The sequence below is a fragment of the Somniosus microcephalus genome, chromosome 20 (assembly GCF_052327205.1).
Source record: "Somniosus microcephalus isolate GS21.2 chromosome 20, FLI_Smic_1.0, whole genome shotgun sequence".
NCBI lineage: Eukaryota > Metazoa > Chordata > Chondrichthyes > Squaliformes > Somniosidae > Somniosus > Somniosus microcephalus.
In genome coordinates, this window is record NC_141006.1 from 53,516,212 (window position 1) to 53,529,366 (window position 13,155).

Genomic DNA, 13,155 nt, shown 5'->3' on the forward strand with positions numbered 1-13,155 from the left:
TTTGGTCGCTATGGGCCTACAGTTCAGAGTGAGATTAGCGAATAAAGAGGGCGGGCTGATTTTTAAGGTTGATAGGCCACAGACTGTGAGTGGCGGCTGGGACCCGCCATATGCTAGCGTGACACTTTCATGGTGGCACTGGAAGTCCAGGCCCAAGATTACATTAACACAGAGTTCTGGCATCACGAGGAGTTTAAAATTCTTGTAGTCCGTGCCTTTTACAGTCAGTGTTACCACACAGTAGCCCAAAATGTCCGAAGTGTGGGGTTTAGCAGCCATAGCAATTCTGCTTCGTGTAGGGGTTACCGTTAATGAATGCCGCTGTACCAGGCTAGGGTGGATAAAACTCTCGGTACTCCCACAGTCAATTAAAAATTTCGTTAAATTCCCGTTTACCTGTATGTCCATCATGGATTTTGTCAACGGGTGTGGCCTGGATTGATCCACCGTGATCGAAGCCACTGTTGGGCCCTGGGCGGCCGTTGAGTCGGGAAAAGATGGCGGATCCCAAGATGGCAGCCCGCACAGCACGCACGAGGCGGTGACGGAGTTGGAAATCGGATTCCCCCTGCAGACTTTGCTAAAATGCCCCTTTTTCTTACATTTGAAGCATGTAGCGTCCTTCGCTGGGCATCGTTGTCTGGGGTGCTTGGCCTGGCTGCAGAAGTAGCATTTCGGGCCTCGAGACATTGCCGCTGTAGTAGGACTCCTGGGTGAACTTGTGTGTGGGGACTCCGGCGGCGTAGAGCTGGTCTGAGACCTGGATGGGGAAGATGGCTGATTCCAAGATGGCGGCCCCCTCGGCACGCACGAGGCGGTGAGGGCCGCATGGCCGGAAGAATAAGAGTCAGAGTTTCTCTGGGCTACGTCCAGCGATCGCGCAGTGGCCACTGCCTTTTTTAAGTCCAGGACCTCCTCCTCCAGCAGTCTCTGCCGGATATAATTCGATTTGAGGCCCGTGATGGAGGAATCGCGGACCAATTCATCAGAGTACGCGTTGGCCGTCACGGCCTTGCAGTTACAGTCCCGGACCAGGTCCTTTAGGCCCTGTAAGAAATCGTCCATTGATTCCTCTGGTCGCTGCCTGCGTGTAGCCAGCAGATGTCTGGCGTACACTTCGTTTACCGGCCTCTGGTATTGGGCCTTCAGGATAGTGATGGCCTCCGTGTAAGAGGTGGCGTCCCGGATGAACGAATAAATCCGATGACTTACGCGAGTAGTCAGTAGACTCAGTTTATCTACCTCGCTAGCGGATGAGGCCCCCGCGAAGAGTTCGAAGCATTTGAGCCAGTGTCCAAATTGATTTGATGCTTCAGCAGAATGTGGATCCAAGTCTAGACGCTCTGGTTTTAGGAGTCGATCCATCCTAGTATTCTTTAGTGATTAAAATTGATGGGCCTTCAATAACCACAAAACTAGAAGTTATAGACTTAAACAAGTTGGCTTTTAATCACTAAGATCAGAGCTAACATCTCAACACGCCGACTGGTTCACAGGAATGAGTCATACAGATCCTGGGATCTTTATGTAAGAGAAGTCAGGGGCGGAGCCAAGAGCCAAGACCTGGAACCTCCCAGGTTAGTCGGGAAAGAGGAAGTGAAACTATACACAGTGGGGGAGGGTAATATACATGAGTGCAAAACGAATACAGGATCAAGACAAACAGATTTCATTACATAGACAAAAGAGCTGAATTCCAGAGGTGAGGTGAGAGTGACTGCCCTTGACATCAAGGCAGCATTTGACAGAGTGTGGCATCAAGGAGCCCTAGTAAAACTGAAGTCAATGGGAATCGGGGGGTGGGGGGGGGGGGGGAACTCTCCAATGGCTGGAGTCACACCTAGCACAAAGGAAGATGGTTGGCGGTCAAGCATCACAGCCCCAGGCCATCGCTGCAGGAGTTCCTCAGGGCAGTGTCCTAGGTCCAACTATCTTCAGCTGCTTCATCAATCACCTTCTCTCCATCATAAGGTCAGAAGTGGGGATGTTCGCTGATGACTGCACAGTGTTCAGTGCCATTCGCAACTCCTCATATAATGAAGCAGTCCATGCCCGCATGCAGCCAGACCTGGACGACATTCAGGCTTGGGCTGATAAGTGGCAGGTAACATTCATAAGAACATAAGAAATAGGAGCAGGAGTAGGAGTAGGCCATTTGGCCTTTGAGCCTGCTCCTCCTTTCAATAAGATCATGGCTGATCTTCTACCTCATCTCCACTTTCCTGCACTACCCCTATATCCCCTGATTCCCATAATATTGAAAAATCGATCGATCTCTAGAATACCCAGCATCTGGGGTAGAGAATTCCAAAGATTCAGCACCCTCTGAGTGAAGAAATTTCTCCTCCTCCTCAGTCCTAAATGGCCAACCCCTTATTTGGAGACTGTGACCCCTGGTTCTAGACTTCCCAGCCAGGGGAAACATCCTCCCTGCATCCACCCTGTCAAGCACTGCAAGAATTTTGTATGTTACAATGAGATCACCTCTCATTCTTCTAAACTCTAGAGAATATAGGCCAAGTCTACTCAATCTCTCCTCATAGGACAATCCCCCCATCTCAGGAACCAGTCTGGTGAACCTTCGTTGCACTCCCTCTATGGCAAGTCTATCCTTCCTTAGGTAAGGAGACCAAAACTGTACACAGTACTCCAGGTGTGGTCTCACCAGGGCCCTATATAATTGCAGCAAGATGTCTTTACTCTTATATTCAAATCCTCTTGTAATAAAGGCCAACATACCATTTGCTTTCCTAATTGCTTGCTGTACCTGAATGTTAACTTTCAGTGATTCATCTCCAAGGACACCCTGGTCCCTCTGAACACCAACATTTTCTAATCTCTCACCATTTAAAAAACTCTGCTTTTCTATTTTTTCCTACTAAAGTGGATAGCTTCACATTTCTCCACATTATATTCCATTTGTCATGTTCCTGCCCACTCACTTAGCCTGTCTATATCCCTTGAAGCCTCCTTGCATCCTCCTCACAACTTACATTCCCACCCAAGCTTTGTATCATCAGCAAACTTGGATATATTACATTTGGTCCCCTCATCCAAATCTTTGATATAGATTGTGAATAGCTGTTCCTTGTGGTACCCCGCTAGTTACAGCCTGCCAACCCGAAAATGACCTGTTTATTCCTACTCTCTGCTTTCTGTCCGTTAACCAATCCTCAATCCATGCTAGTAGATTACCCCCAATCCAATGAGCCCTAATTTTGTTTAATAACCTTGTGTGGAACCTTATCGCATGCCTTCTGAAAATCCAAATACACCACATCCACTGGTTCTCCTTTATCTATTCTGCTAGTTACAACCTAAAAAAACTCTTAACAGATTTGTCAAACACGATTTCCCTTTCATAAATCAGTGTTGACTCTTCCCAATGCTATTATTATTTTCTAAGTGCCCTGTTACCACGTCCTTAATAATAGATTCTAGCATTTTCCCTACTACTGATGTCAGGCTAACTGGTCTGTAGTTCCCCGTTTTCTCTCCCTCCTTTCTTAAATAGTGGGGTTACATTTGCGACCTTCCAATCCGCAGGAACTGTTCTAGAATCAATGGAATTTTGGAAAATGACAACCAATGCATCCACTATCTCTATAGCCCAACGCTTTCAAAACCCTAGGATGCAGGCCATCAGGTCCAGGGGATTTATCGGCTTTCAGTCCCATTAATTTCTCCAGTACAATTTTTTTTAAATAATACTAATTTCTTTCAGTTCCTCATTCTCGCTAGACCCTTGGTTGTCCACTATTTCTGGGAGGTTTTTTGCGTCTTCTTCCGTGAAGACAGACACAAAGTATTTGTTTAATTTCTCTGCCATTTCCTTATTCCCCATTATAATTTCTCCTATCTCAGCCTGTAAGGGACCCACATTTACTTTCGCTAATCTTTTCCTTTTTACATACCTATAGAAGCTTTCACATCTGTTTTTATGTCTCTCGCTAGTTTACTCTCATATTCTCTTTTCCCTTTATCAATTTCTTGGCCCTCCTTTGCTGAATTCTAAAATCCTCCCAATCCTCAGGCTTACTCCTCTTTTTGGCAGCATTATAAGCCTCTTCCTTTGATCTAATACTATCTTTAACTTCTCGTTAGCCACGGTTGGACAACTTTTCCTGTGGGATTTTTGTGCCTTGAAGGAATGTATATTTGTTGTAAATTATGTATTAATTCTTTAAATGGTAGCCATTGCTTGTCTACTGTCATACCTTTCAATGTAGTTTCCCAATCTACCCGAGCCAACTCGCCCCTCATACCTACGTAGTTTGCTTTGATAAGATTTAAGACCCTAGTTTCGGATTTAACCAAGTCACTTTCAAACTCAATATAAAATTCTATCATATTATGGTAACTCTTCCCTAAAGGCCCCTTTACTACAAGGTTATTAATTAACCCTTTCTCATTGCACAATACTAGATCTAAAATAGCCTGTCCCCTAGTTGGTTCCTCAGCATATCTTGCATACATTCCATGGATTCGTCCTCCACACTATTACTGCACTATTCACGCCACACAAGTGCCAGGCAATGACTATCTCCAACAAGTGAGCATCTAACGCCTCTGGACATTCAACGACATTACCATTGCCAAATCCCCCACCATCAATATCCTCGGGGTCAATATTGACCAGAAACTTAACTGGACCAGCCACATAAATACTGTGGCAACAAGAGCAGGTCAGAGGCTAGGTATTCTGCAGCGAGTGTCTCACCTCCTGACTCCCCAAAGCCTTTCCATCATCTGCAAGGTACAAGTCAGGAGTGTGATGGAATACTCTCCACTTGCCTGGATGAGTACAGCTCCAACAGCAGCTCCAAAGCTCGACACCTACCCAAAACAAAGCAGCCCGCTTGATTGACACCCCATCCATCACCTTAAACATCGACTCCCTCCATCATCGGTGTACCGTGGCTGCAGTGTGTACCATCTACATGATGCCCTGCAGCAACTCGCCAAGGCTTCTTCGGCAGCACCTCCCAAACCCGCGACCTCTTCCACCTAGAAGGACAAGGGCAGCAGGTGCATGGGAACACCACCACCTCCAAGTTCCCCTCCAAGTCACACACCATCCTGACTTGGAAGTATATCGCTGTTTCTTCATCGTCACTGGGTCAAAATCCTGGAACTCCCTCCCTCACAGCACTGTGGGAGTACCTTCACCACACGGACTGCAGCGGTTCAAGAAGACAGCTCACCACCACCTTCTCAAGTGCAACTAGGGATGGACAATAAATGCTGGTCTTGCCAGCGACGCCCACATCCCATGAATGAATAAAAAAATCTGCCTAGTGTGTGGGACACAGGATGAGACTCTGTCCCATTTACTGGTCTTATGTCTGCAGTTGCAGTTAAATGATTGCAAGCTGTGTTTGATAGTTGTGTCAGGTTTTCTTGCTGGATGGGGGCCAAAGAGCAGGAATGGGAATCCTATGGGACTCTATTTTGAGATGAGGATTGCAGGAGAGTCTGCCCGAGCGGCGATTAACTTAATGTTCATTGTGGCCAGATTCGTGATCGTTCAAAGAAGGAAATGCTCTGTTTTACAAGCGGAGAAGAAAAAACCTGAGAGTATTTCTAACAGACTAAAAGAGCATTATCAGGCTTTGTGGATTTATCATTCTCAAAGAAATTTATGGATGACATAATTTAACCAGTTTTTGAAGTTCAATAGATTAATATATGTCGTAGGAGACAAATTGAACTTTAATTTCTGATGCTAATAACTGGTAATGGAATAATCACGATTATGTAAATGTGTGTAATGTTGAATAAATCCAATTAAAAAAAAAATCCCATCTTGGAAGCTAAGCAGTCAGGCCTGGTTAGTAGTTGGATGGCAGACTGTCTGGGACTACCATGTGCCGTTACTTTTCTTGCTTCCAGAAGCTGCTCTCAGCATGGAACATTCACACTGCTGCTAATCAATCAACAACCTTTTTGCTGCTAGCTCCTGCACTCTCCCCCTCAGGCGAGGGATTTCACTGTAGAATGTAGGGGTACCCGGGGTGAGGGGGGAGCCGAGATAAATCCATGATAGAATAAACAGGGACTTGGGTGGAACCGCGTCACTGGGCTAAAGCTTCACTTCTTGCTCAGGATTCTGATGATGAACCAGGCTGCTTACTCCTTCTACAGCCTCACCTGGCTCAAATATTCTTTCATATTCAGATGATCCAAGTGCTTACCGTCATCGCTAAGCATCTGATTACAGAATTTTGATTTAAAACCTATAAATGAAACCATAGTATATGAAATAATTCATGTAATTTTATTAATTATACTTTGTAATGTCTCCATTATATACAGTATTAAAAATAATGAGATCTGCAGTAGCTTAGTACAAGGACGCCACCTGCACTGAACGGACTGGGAATGGGAGACACCAGGAATGGGTGATTCACAATCAGGGTGTTGCGGAGACACCGCAAGCAGCTGGAGGAACAGAATGAACCAAACTTTTACAGATGATTAGAATTCAGCAACTCCGATAGATGCATGACACCAATAAACTCAGCGATCACACCCTGCAAACCACCAGCAGTGCAAAATCAGACCGCAATCTATGCAGTGGCTGCTTATTCGACGGGGTAAGGGTTACTCACTGAGTAAGTGTGCAGAGTTAGTTTATTCAGCAGGGTAGGGCTGTGAGTCCCCAGCAGTGTCTCGTATGTAGCGAGTCCCCAGCAGTCTCGTATGTAGCGATTCCCCAGCTGTGTCACGTATGTAGTGAGTCCCCAGCAGTGTCACGTATGTAGCGAGTCCCCCAGCTGTCTCATGTATGTAGCAAGTCCTCCAGCTGTCTCATGTATGTAGCAAGTCCCCCAGCTGTCACGTTTGTAGCGAGTCCCCAGCTGTGTGTTATGTTTGTAGCGAGTCTCTACACACCCACCTTTCCCAAACGGAACTCAAACACAATGTTTGATTGCATGTCGCTGGCTGAAGTCGGTTAAACCTCATTTGAGAAGGCAGCTGGTCGGATGGAGCTGCTCTGCTCCAGACTGCAGCCCTTCAGTCCATATTGACTAAGACATCGCATCACAGGGCTCTCCTGACTGTCTACACCCACACAGACAAGCTGAGCACGCAGAGGAGCTCAGCTCTGGCCTGCACCTGCTGCATTCCCAGGCGCTACACAGGAACAACGCACCAAGCTCTCGATTGGAGATACTGTGCAGACACAGCAATAATGAGAATTAATCGAATACCCCCACCTCTTCCAACAAATATAAAAGCATCTGAAAAACAAACATAAAAACAAATCGATATCCCAGCATTGTAGCGACACACCACATCCTCCAAACACCATGAAGCACGTAACACATTCAAACACTTTTTCTTTCTAGTGCCGTGACTTACGTAAACAAGTTATGTTGAAAAGGAAAGTGCATAAATTAATCACTTAGTTAATGTTTTTAAAGGCAGTGAGAGCAGCGAATCATTTAACACCAGCACACACCCATCATTCTGTGACCTTCCTCCTCCCACTGACCTCTGGCCTCCACACACATCCTGCTCCAGGTTTACAGCAGTGTGACAGGCAACAAAAAACTCAGACACTGAGACTCACTGGGTCCCGCCCTCGCTCCGGCACTGGGCCCCACAGACACTGGTCCCGCCCTCGCTCCGGCACTGGGTCCCACAGACACTGGTCCCGCCCTCGCTCCGGCACTGGGCTCCACAGACACTGGTCCCGCCCTCGCTCCGGCACTGGGCCCCACAGACACTGGTCCCGCCCTCGCTCCGGCACTGGGTCCCACAGACACTGATCCCGCCCCCGCTTTGGCACTGGGCCCCACAGACACTGGGTCCGCTCTTGCTCCAGCACCAGGCCCCACAAACACTGATCCCGCCCCCGCTTTGGCACTGGGCCCCACAGACACTGGGTCCGCTCTTGCTCCGGCCCTGGGCCCCACAGACACTGGGTTCTACCCTCGCTCCGGCACTGGGCCCCACAGACACTGGGTCCGCTCTTGCTCCGGCACTGGGCCCCACAGACACTGGGCCCGCCCACGCTCCGGCACTGGGTGAATAAGGTGAAGAGATGCGCTGGTGTAGTGCTGCTGTATTTCAAGCTCATTTACAAAAATCTCCCAAGCAATTTTCTGAATTACTGAATAACCGTTACACCACCCCCCTTTGCACGCCACACCACCCCTCCCCGCGCTCAGCCACACCGCCCCTTCCCTCAGCCACACTGCCCCTTCCCTCAGCCACACTGCCCGCCTCCACCACCCTGCCCCTGCCCCCCCACCCGCTGATTTTTAGCGCAATCCACAGGTTGAAATGCTGTCACTGGTCAGACAGTTTCTGTATACAACAGGGTCCCTGGACATACAGCAGTGATTTTCTTTCGATTACAATCGGAATATACAACACAAAATGCAGCCGCTTTATTACAACCTGATGAAAAACAGCCCGATAACTAGAAAAATAAAGTTCATCTTTGGTTTCGAGTGACGGTGTGTGCTTGGAGCTGCTCCCGAGCACTCGATCGGAGCCTGTTTCTCCAAGTGTCGTAGCTCTCTTGTGGTCCCCAGCTCTCACACATGACGGTATTGTCACATTTACCAGGGAGCTGTGCCTGGACCCAATACCGAGCAACCACCACCACCCAGACAGCGCAGCCCAGACACCAGACAGCGCAGCCTAGGCAGTACAGCCCAGACACTGTAGACAGCGCAGCCTACGCAGTACAGCCCAGACACTGTAGACAGCGCAGCCGAAGCAGTACAGCCCAGACATGGCAGCACTAATACCCGTTGTGCTTCACTAATATCAACCAAAAAAAATCTTAAAATCAAACAGAATTTCAGCTGTCTCACTGTGGTCAGTGCTTCCTTCTGTGTACCTCACTCTCCATTGTAAGCTCTGCATCTATACTGCTTTGAGAGACATCAGAACATAACGGGAACAATCAAGGGGAAAGAGAGTCTTATCCCCGGAAACACACTTTGAGAAACAGGCTGCAGGCAGAGCTCAGGGTGATGAGTGATGCTGGAAGAAGCTGGAGATTTTGCAGCTTCCTCCGTCTCGGTCGGCTCTACGACTGGAGATGGTCATCGGGCTCGTGATCCGGCCCTGGGTCACTCACATAGCGCACGATGCGCTGACTGGGTGAACCACTTTCGGTTGGCGAGTCTGAAAAGACGTCATCAGCGGGAGTTTTCATGTCGAGTACAATTCCTCCGTCCTCCCCCACCACTGCATCTTTGTTCTGAGTCTCAACAGATTCCCTGGAGGCCAGGTCGATGGTAATGGTTGGCACGTTGGCTCCATATTCCCATGGCTCGTAATTCATGGCATCTGAATGAAGACAGAAGGATGGTTAGTGCTGTGGTCTCATACCTTATGTGGCCATTCGTACTTGGCCTCTGGGAAACTCAAACCAGACGCATTTTAAATCAGATTTTGAAATTTCTTTTAAAACTCTGCAGCATTGTGGACACCCAGCCCACACCCCTCAGTCTGTAAACCATGGTATTGTGGGCTGTAGCACAGCTTAGGGAAAACCAGTTAACTCAGAGGCCAGTCGATCGCTATCAAGGTGTCTTCTGGGCAAAATTTGCATTTCTTAGGTCCCAGCCTTGGCTCAGTGGAGTCAGGAGAACATGGGTTCAAGCCCCACACCAGAGACTTGAGCAGAAGATCCAGGCTGACACTTCAGCACAGTACCGAAGGAGTGCTGCACTATTGGAGGATCAGTACTGAGAGGGCTGCGCTGTCAGAGGTGCCGTCTTTCGGATGAGACGTTAAACCGATGACCCGACTGCCCTCTCAGAGGGGCGGAAAAGATCCCCTGGCACTATTGGAATAAGAGCAGGGGAGTTCTCTCTGGTGTCCTGGCCAATATTGATCCCTCAACCAACATCACTAAACAGTTTACAGGAAACTTTGGTTTAGAGTCATAGAGTCATAGAGTTTTACAGCACAGAAAGAGGCCCTTCGGCCCATCGTGTCTGCGCCGCCCATCCATCCCTGTCCAGTCTAATCCCATTTTCCAGCATTTGGTCCATAGCCTTGTATGCAATGGCATTTCAAGTGCTCATCCAAATGCTTCTTGAATGTTGTGAGGGTTCCTGCCTCTACCACCCTTTCAGGCATTGAGTTCCACATTCCAACCACCCTCTGGGTGAAAAAGTTCCTCCTCAAATCCCCTCTAAATCTCCTGCCCCTTACCCTGAATCTATGCCCCCTTGTTATTGACCCCCCTACTAAGGGGAAAAGTTCCTCTTTGTCTACCCTATCTATGCCCCTCATCATTTTGTACACCTCAATCAGGTCCCCCCTCAGCCTTCTTTGCTCCAAGGAAAACAACCCCAGCCTGTCCAGCCTCTCTTCATAGCTGAGGCGCTCCATCCCAGGTAACATCCTGGTGAATCTTCTCTGCACCCTCTCCAAAGCAATCACATCCTTCCTATAGTGAGGCGACCAGAACTGCACACAGTACTCCAGCTGTGGCCTCACCAGCGTTTTGTACAGTTCCATCATAACCTCCCTGCTCTTATATTCTATGCCTCGGCTAATGAAGGCAAGTATCCCATATGCCTTTTTAACCACCTTATCTACCTGTTCCGCTGCCTTCAGGGATCTATGTACATGTACACCAAGGTCCCTCTGACCCTCTGTACTTCCTAGGGTCCTACCACTCATTGTGTATTCCCTTGCCTTATTTGTCCGTCCAAAATGCATCACCTCGCACTTTTCAGGGTTAAATTCCATTTGCCACTTTTCCGCCCATCTGACCAACCCGTTTATATCGTCCTGTAGCCTGAGGCTTTCCTCCTCACAATTTACCACCCCACCAATTTTCGTGTCATCTGCGAACTTACTGATCATACCTTTTACATTCTCATCCAAATCATTTATGTAGATCACAAACAACAAGGGACCCAGCACCGATCCCTGAGGTACCCCACTGGACACAGGCTTCCAGTCACAAAAGCAACCTTCGACCATCACCCTCTGCCTCCTGCCACTCAGCCAGTTTAGGATCCAACGCGCCAAGGCACCCTGGATCCCATGGGCTCTTACCTTCTTGACCAGTCTCCTATGCGGGACTTTGTCAAAAGCTTTACTGAAGTCCATGTAGACCACATCCACAGCATTTCCCTCATCCACCCCCCTAGTCACCCCCTCGAAAAATTCAATCAGATTTGTCAGACATGATTTACCCTTGACAAAGCCATGCTGACTATCCCCGATTAATCCTTGCCTCTCCAAGTGGAGACTAATTTTGTCCCTCAGAATTTTTTCCAATAATTTCCCTACCACAGATGTTAGGCTCACTGGCCTGTAATTCCCTGGTTTATCCCTGCTACCCTTCTTGAATAATGGTACTACGTTAGCTGTTCTCCAGTCCTCTGGTACATCCCCTGTGGCCAGAGAGGTTCTGAAAATTTGTGTCAGAGCCCCTGCAATCTCCTCCTTTGCCTCCCACAGCAGCCTGGGATACATCTCGTCTGGGCCTGGGGATTTATCCACTTTTTGGCCTGCTAAAACCGCTAGCACCTCCTCCCTCTCGATGCTAATATGTTCAAGTATGTCACAGCCCCCTTGCCCGATTTCTATGTCTGCATCGTCTTTCTCCATAGTGAACACAGATGCAAAAAATTCATTTAAAACCCCGCCTACATCATCTGGCTCTACACACAGATTGCCACTTTGGTCCCTAATGGGCCCTACCCTTTCCCTGGTTATCCTCTTGCCCTTAATATACTTATAAAACATCTTAGGATTTTCCTTTATTTTGCTCGCCAGTGTTATTTCATGGCCCCTCCTCGCCCTCCTAATTTCTTTTTTAAGTATGCCCCTGCATTTTTTATACTCCTCTAGGGCTTCTTCCGTCTTTAGTCTTTTGTAACTGCCAAAAGCCCCCCTTTTATTTCTAATGCATTTTTGTATATCCTTTGTCATCCAAGGTTCCCTTTGCTTGTTGGTCCCACCCTTGACCTTTACAGGAGGTTAACTGTCCGGAATGCTCGAGCCACCGGCAAAATTCAGGAGTCGGTTCAGTAAGTTTTTTTTCTTTTCGTTGCTTTTTTTTCCCCCACCAGTCAGGCTCTGCAAGGTCTAGCAAAAGCTGTTGCTTAGCTACAGAGACGCTTGCAAGCTACGGCCGACTGTTTAGAAAAGCAACAGGGTTTGTTGCTTGATACGGAACTCAAAAGCTTCCGTATGTTTTAACATTAGCGCTGGTTTGTCCGGCAGTTTTGATGGGACGGCAACAGCTCGGTCCCGTCGGTGCCGGATATCACAAAGTTCCGTGTAATTGGTCATTTGCTGTTTGTGGGATCTTGCTGTGCACAAATTGGCTGCCGTATTTGCCTACAATAGTAACTACATTTCAAAAGTATTTAATTGCCTGTAAAGTGATTTGGGATGTCCTGAGGATATAAAAGGCACTATATCAACATAAGTTCTTCCTTTAGTCTCACAGATGTCCCCTGCCCACACAGGGAAGCCACTTATCACAGGAACGTGCAGCACACACTGTGTGGACAGAGGAAGCGAGATTGAGCAGGTCTGGGAGATGCATAAGAACATAAGAAATAGGAGGAGTAGGACATTAGGCCCCTCGAGCCTGTTCCGCCATTCAATAAGATCATGGTTGATCTTCTACCTCAACTCCACTTTCCTGTACTATCACCATATTCCTTGATTTGCTTAATATCCAAAAATCTATCGATCTCTGTCTTGAATATACTCAACGACTGAACCTCCACAGCCCTCTGGGGTAGAGAATTCCAAAGGTTCACCACCCTCTGAGTGAAGAAATTTCTCCTCATCTCAGTCCTAAATGGCCAACCCCTTATTCTGAGACTGTGACCCCTGGTTCTAGACTCCCCAGCCAGGGGAAACATCCTTCCTGCATCTACCCTGTCAAGCCCGGTAAGAATTTTGTTTGTTTCAATGAGATCACCTCTTATTCTTCTAAACTCCAGAGAATATAGGCCTAGTCTACTCAATCTCTCCTCATAGAACAACTCCCCATCGCAGGAATCAGTCTGGTGAACCTTCGTTGCACTCCCTCTATGGCAAGTATATCCTTCCTTAGGCAATGAGACCTGGGTGTCCTTGTGCACCAGTCGCTGAAGGTAAGCATGCAGGTGCAGCAGGCGGTTAAGGCGGCAAATGGTATGTTAGGCT